This window comes from Hemiscyllium ocellatum, chromosome 6 (genome assembly GCF_020745735.1).
Source record: "Hemiscyllium ocellatum isolate sHemOce1 chromosome 6, sHemOce1.pat.X.cur, whole genome shotgun sequence".
Classification (NCBI taxonomy): Eukaryota; Metazoa; Chordata; class Chondrichthyes; order Orectolobiformes; family Hemiscylliidae; genus Hemiscyllium; species Hemiscyllium ocellatum.
The window spans coordinates 103,277,070-103,283,069 of NC_083406.1; positions in this window are offsets into that span (position 1 = coordinate 103,277,070).

Consider the following 6,000-nt stretch of genomic DNA (forward strand, 5'->3'; position numbering starts at 1 on the left):
ACAATGGGTGAAAGTAGTGGGGTGTGGGTGTACTCTACATTTAGTGAGATTTTACAAACAGCATTGAGATGAGCAAGCATCTTTTCAGTGGTAGTGGTGTTAATATCTGGGAGACCTCCTTGCCCTTTTGCCAATGTATCTTTAATATTCTAATAAAGTCATCCAGGACCTTTGATAACCCAGAAACAGAAAATGCTGGAAATACTCAACATCTGTGGAGAATGGGGAGAAAGTGAGAACTGCAGATGCTGGAGATCATATTCAAAAAGTGTGGTGCTGGAAAAGCACAGCCGGTCAGACGGCATCCAAGGAGCAGGAGAATCAACGTTTCAAGCATAAGCTCTTCATCATGAATGTGGGGGGAAGGGGAGGCCTAAGAGGGCTGGGAGAGGGGTGGGGCTGGGGCAAGGTAGCTGGGAATGCGATAGGTAGATAAAGGTTGGAGGTAATGGTGATAGGTCAGAATGAAGGGTGGAACGGATAAAGGTGGGAGGTAATGGTGATAGGTCAGAATGAAGGTTGGAACGGATTGTTGGGAAGGAAAATGGATGGGTAGGACAATTCAAGAGGGCAGTGCTAAGTTGGAGGGTTGGATTTGGGAAGAGGTGGGGGGAGGGGAAATGAGGAAACTGATGAAATCAACACATTGTTTCCGAATGGTTGGCAAATCGCAAGGCGAAAGATGAGGTGTTCTTCCTCCAGGTTTCGGGTAGCTAAAATTTGGTGGTGGAGTGTCCTTAGCGGAGTGGAAGGGTGAGTTGAAGTGTTTGGCCACAGGGCAGTGGGGTTGTTTAGTGCGTGTGTCCCGGAGATGTTCTCTGAAATGTTCCGCAAGTTGGCATCCTGTCTCCGCAGTGTAGAGGAGAGACCACACTGAGAGCAACAGACACAGTAGATGAGGTGTTTGGATGTACAAGAAAATCTCTGCCAGATGTGGAAGGATTCTTTGAAGCCTTGGATAGAGGTGAGGGGGGAGGTGTGGCGCAGGTTTTACACCTCATGCAGTGGAAAGGGTAGGTGTCGGGAGTGGAAGGTGGGTTGGTGAGGGGTTTTGACCTAACGAGGGAGTTGCAGAGAGAATGCTCTCTGCAGAACCTGAATTCAATTCTGGTCTTGGGTGCCTGTCTGTGTGGAGTTTGCACTTTCTCCTCGTGTGCTCCAATTTCCTCCCACAGTCCAACGATGTGTAGATTAGCTGGATTGGTCTGGGAAATATAGGGTTACAGGGATAGGCTGGGTCTGGGTGACATGCACTTCAGAGGGTTGGTGCAAGCTCAATGGGCTGAATGACCTCTTTCCACACTGAGGCCCAGGTTGCATCTCATCTCAGTCCAGCATATACCAGGTTTGAACTGGTCAGGAAGCCATTCCTGCATTCATTCAGTGACTGTTAGTTTAAAACAGTGAGTCTGGATATCTAAGTCTGTTCACTTACCACAACTTTGCCAGCTTGTGGCAAGTGTCCTCACATTTAGTCATTTGAAATCTCAACTACAAATTTCCCATTTCTAGATTTCCCATTTCTAATGAGACCCTGGAAATGGGGTTTCAAGGTGGAAGACGGGTTGTTTGATAACACATATATTCAGGAATTTTGGCAACCTTTTACCCTCTACCCCCATCCTGTACTCATTCAACTTTCTCCAGGGATTCTTGGTGGAAGTCCATGTTACTGGAGAGAATCATTGCTCTCAGTTCCACTGCCAACAAAGGAAGTACACTGGCCTCATATTTACTGACATCTTGGGAAGTGGGTGGGGATTGGGGGAGCGTGGGTAGGATTTCTACCCTATTGTGGGAAGAGCAAGTTCAGGAATGTAATGTTCCCTTTGGAGCCATGGACCCTGTATGATAGAGTTCCCACTGCTGAAACATAATTGTTTCAACTCTCTTGCAGATTGGATCAACAGGGGGTGTCACTAGTTGTAGTGGTAGGTCACCCTACTGTGTTCATTAGATTTCGCATTTTTTTTGCAATTTCGCAATGGAGAGAGGGTGTAGGGAGTATGGAGAACGTATTATATGTTGATTTAATGCCATAGTATGGTATATTGGGACAAGGAAAATAATAGGAGCAGCAATAGCCAATTCAGTTCTGTGAGCCTGCTCTGTAACTATGTTAAATAAATGACTACATTATTGTGTTCTGAAGAGGAGTCACTGGACCCAAAATGTTAACTCTGCTTTCTCTCCACAGAGGCTACCAGGCCTGCTGAGTTATTATAGCAATCTCTGTTTTTGTTTCTGATTTCCAACATCTCTGCAATTCTTTAGGTTTTTTTTTACGTCGGCACGGTGGCACAGAGGTTAGCACTGCTGCCTCACAGCGCCAGGGACCTGGGTTCAATTCCCGCCTCAGGCGACTGACTGTGTGGAGTTTGCACGTTCTCCCCGTGTCTGCATGGGTTTCCTCCGGGTGCTCCGGTTTCCTCCCACAGTTCAAAGATGTGCGGGTCAGGTGAATTGGCCATGCTAAATTGCCTGTAGTGTTAGGTAAGGGGTATATGTAGGGGTATGGGTGGGTTGCGCTTCGGCGGGTCGGTGTGGACTTGTTGGGCCGAAGGGCCTGTTTCCACACTGTAAGTAATCTAATCTAATCTTGTACGGTCAAGTCACAAAGATTGGAAAATCTTCAAGTAGGTTTCTGCCGTTAACAGAATGCTGTATGTAGAACATAACCAGAGAAAAAGGCATTCATCAGATTGCATCCCCACTTTACCCCAAATCACAGGGCTCCACTGACGTCAGGGACAGAGGTGGATGACGATTATGGGATGCCCAGTTTACCACTTTCCAATGCCATTAGGAGAAAGTGAGGACTGCTAATGCTGGAGATCAGAGCGACACTTTCCCATACTTTCCAATGCTACTCCCAATCTCCGCCGTCTTGGTTAATGTGAGATTAATGCATTGGAAGGCTGGCTACTTCCATGAAGGGGAAGACGTTCTGGCTTGTTCAGAGTCTTATTAACCAGGGCTGAGGGAGACCAGGGTCCAGTTTCCAAGTGTGTCAGGGCCGGGTGGGTAGGGAACAGCAGCCTGGAGAGGGCACCCAGTAGTAAGTGTGGTGATCTCTTCTCCAGGCAGCCGCAAGGTTGGAAGTGCAGCCAAGCACCTTCTTGCAGGAGGATTGCACACTGTGCACTGGCTGTTGCTTTATTTGAGAAGGTGGCTGAGATAACATCTTCTCACAGTGCCTCTCAGCTCATCACCTTCTCCTGCCATTGGCTTCTCCTTTGATATTGGAAGGCGTTTGATTGGCTTTCCAGTTTTGAGAGAAGGAACCTATCTTCACAACAATTCGGGGGCTACCCACGACTTTAATCAGGATCCTATGGAAAGCTAATTCAGGGCTTGCTGTTTCCCAGCTTTCCAGCATCAAAATATGGAGCACAGCGCAGAATACGCCTGTGCATTTAAGACCAATAAGGACCAGAGCAACAATGCAAAAAACATCGAAGCCCCCTTGAGGGTGGTCTCATGGTGCATCCCTACCTCTGGTTCAGAAAATTCAGATTCAAGTCTCACCCGCCCCAGGTGTGTCACAACGTGATTGAACAGGTTGATTAAAAATATCTATAAAACCCCTGGAGTGCGATTTACCTGTATATTTCAAAGAAATTCTAGATTTGCTCCCTTGCTAAATTTCTAAGAAACACAAGAGCCAGACCTCACGGTGCGTTGGAAAGATGAAATGTTGGTGCACAGATAAATCTTCCAGTCGCTCGAAGACTTATCACGTTTAATTTAGGACTTCACTGCAGATGCTTGGTCCAGAGCCAAGAGTCATAAATCGATTGCAGGCAACACAGAGGAGCCAGCACACGCAATTTTTCATCGCTAATATACTGCGACAAACCAGAAAACAGAACTAACTATAATATCACCAGAAGCTTCTTTTTCTGAAACATATTCATGAAAATGAAACTGCTCTCAGGGTCACTTCAGGCTAGGTGCAAACTATTTCAGTTATTTAGGAGATTGGAAATCTCAAACTTTGGATTTAAGCTGATCCAAAATCATAACCAGTGTTGCATCAAACTTAGCAATTAAGCCAATAAAAACATGTGGAGTGTGACAGTGCCACTGATTGTAACATTCTCCTCAATGAGTTTTATGTTACGAGCCTATCAGAATCTGTTAGCATTTAAAAAGAAATCTAAACACCCCATAACTAACTGGCAGGACTCTACTATGATGATTAATTTTATTTGTACCAAAGCAAACATTATTGGTATATAAGAATAAAACAAAAAAAAATTAACTTGGTCATTTAGAATTATCTATACAGGGCAGCACAGTGGCTCAGTGGTTAGCACTGTTGCCTCACAACACAAGGATCCCAGGTTTGATTCCAGCCTCAGGCAACTGTCTGTGTAGAGTTTGCACATTCTCCCTGTGTCTGTGTGGGTTTCTTCTGAGTGCTCTGGTTTCCTCCCACAGTGGAAAGACTTCGTCAAGTCCACACCCCCCACCAACCCAACCTCCACTCGTGGCACCTTCCCCTGCAACCACAAGAAATGCAAAACTTGCGCCCACACCTCCTCCCTTACCTCTCTCCAAGGCCCCAAGGGATCTTTCCATATCTGCCACAAATTCACCTGCACCTCCACACACATCATTTACTGCATCCGCTGCACCTGATGTGGCCTCCTCTATATTGGGGAGACAGGCCGCCTACTTGCGGAACATTTCAGAGAACACCTCTGGGACACCCGGACCAACCAACCCAACCACCCGTGGCTCAACACTTCAACTCCCCCTCCCACTCCATGCAAGTCCTTGGACTCCTCCATCGCCAGACCATAGCAACATGACGGCTGGAGGAAGAGCACCTCATCTTCCGCCTAGGAACTCTCCAACCACAAGGGATGAACCTAGATTTCTCCAGTTTCCTCATTTCCTCTCCCCCCACCTTGTCTCAGTCAAATCCCTCGAATTCAGCACCGCCTTCCTAACCTGCAATCTTCTTCCTGACCTCTCTGCCTCCACCCCCACTCTGGCCTATCACCCTCACCTTGACCTCCTTCCACCTATCGCATTTCCAATGCCCCTCCCCCAAGTCCCTCCTCCCTACCTTTTATCTTAGTCTGCTGGACACTCTTTTCTCATTCCTGAAGAAGGGCTCATGCCCGAAACGTTGAGTCTCCTTCTCCTCAGATGCTGCCTGACTTGCTGCGCTTTTCCAGCAACACATTTTCAGCTCTTTCCTCTCAAGTCCAAAGATGTGCAAGTCAGGTGAATTGGCCATAGTGTTAGGTGCATTAGTCAGGGGTAAATATAGGGTAGGGAGATGGTTCTTGGTGGGTTACTCTTTGGGAGGGTTGGTGTGGACTTGTTGGGCTGAAGGGCCTGTTTCCCACTGTAGAGAATCTAACCATACTATGAACACAGTCCTACTTTCAATTTTCTCACTAAGAATTTACTTAACTTACAATTTATTGAAAGTTTGACCATTTTTCATGGGACAGCCCTTTACTTTAATTCTTCTTCAATGTTCCAACTACCTCTGATGAAAATTTTATGATGGTTGGTCAATTATTTCTTTGGCAACGTCACCCTCTACCTTTCTTTACAGACCGCATGACCAGGGCTGCCTCAGCTTCTTGGTCAGACACCCAACTACCTTCACTCAGCATTCCAAGTTCACCCTGTTGATTGTTATTGACCACTTGAGGATCATCCAAACACATGACAGGTGCTGGAGCAGTCCATTCAGCCTTTCAACCCTGCCCTGCCATTCAATAAGATTAGGACATTCATACGATCATGAGACATATCACAGCTCTTTTAGTGTTGTTGGGTCAAAATCCTGGAATTCCTTCCCTAACAGCATTGTGAGTCTACCTGTAGCACATGGACTGCAGCGGTTCATGAAAGCAGCTCATCACCATCTTCTCAAGAGCAATTAAGATGGGCAATAAGCTAGACCAGCCAGCGACACCCACATCTCATGAGTGAATAATGAAAGACATAGCTGGTTAGGATTTCAGCTCCAAT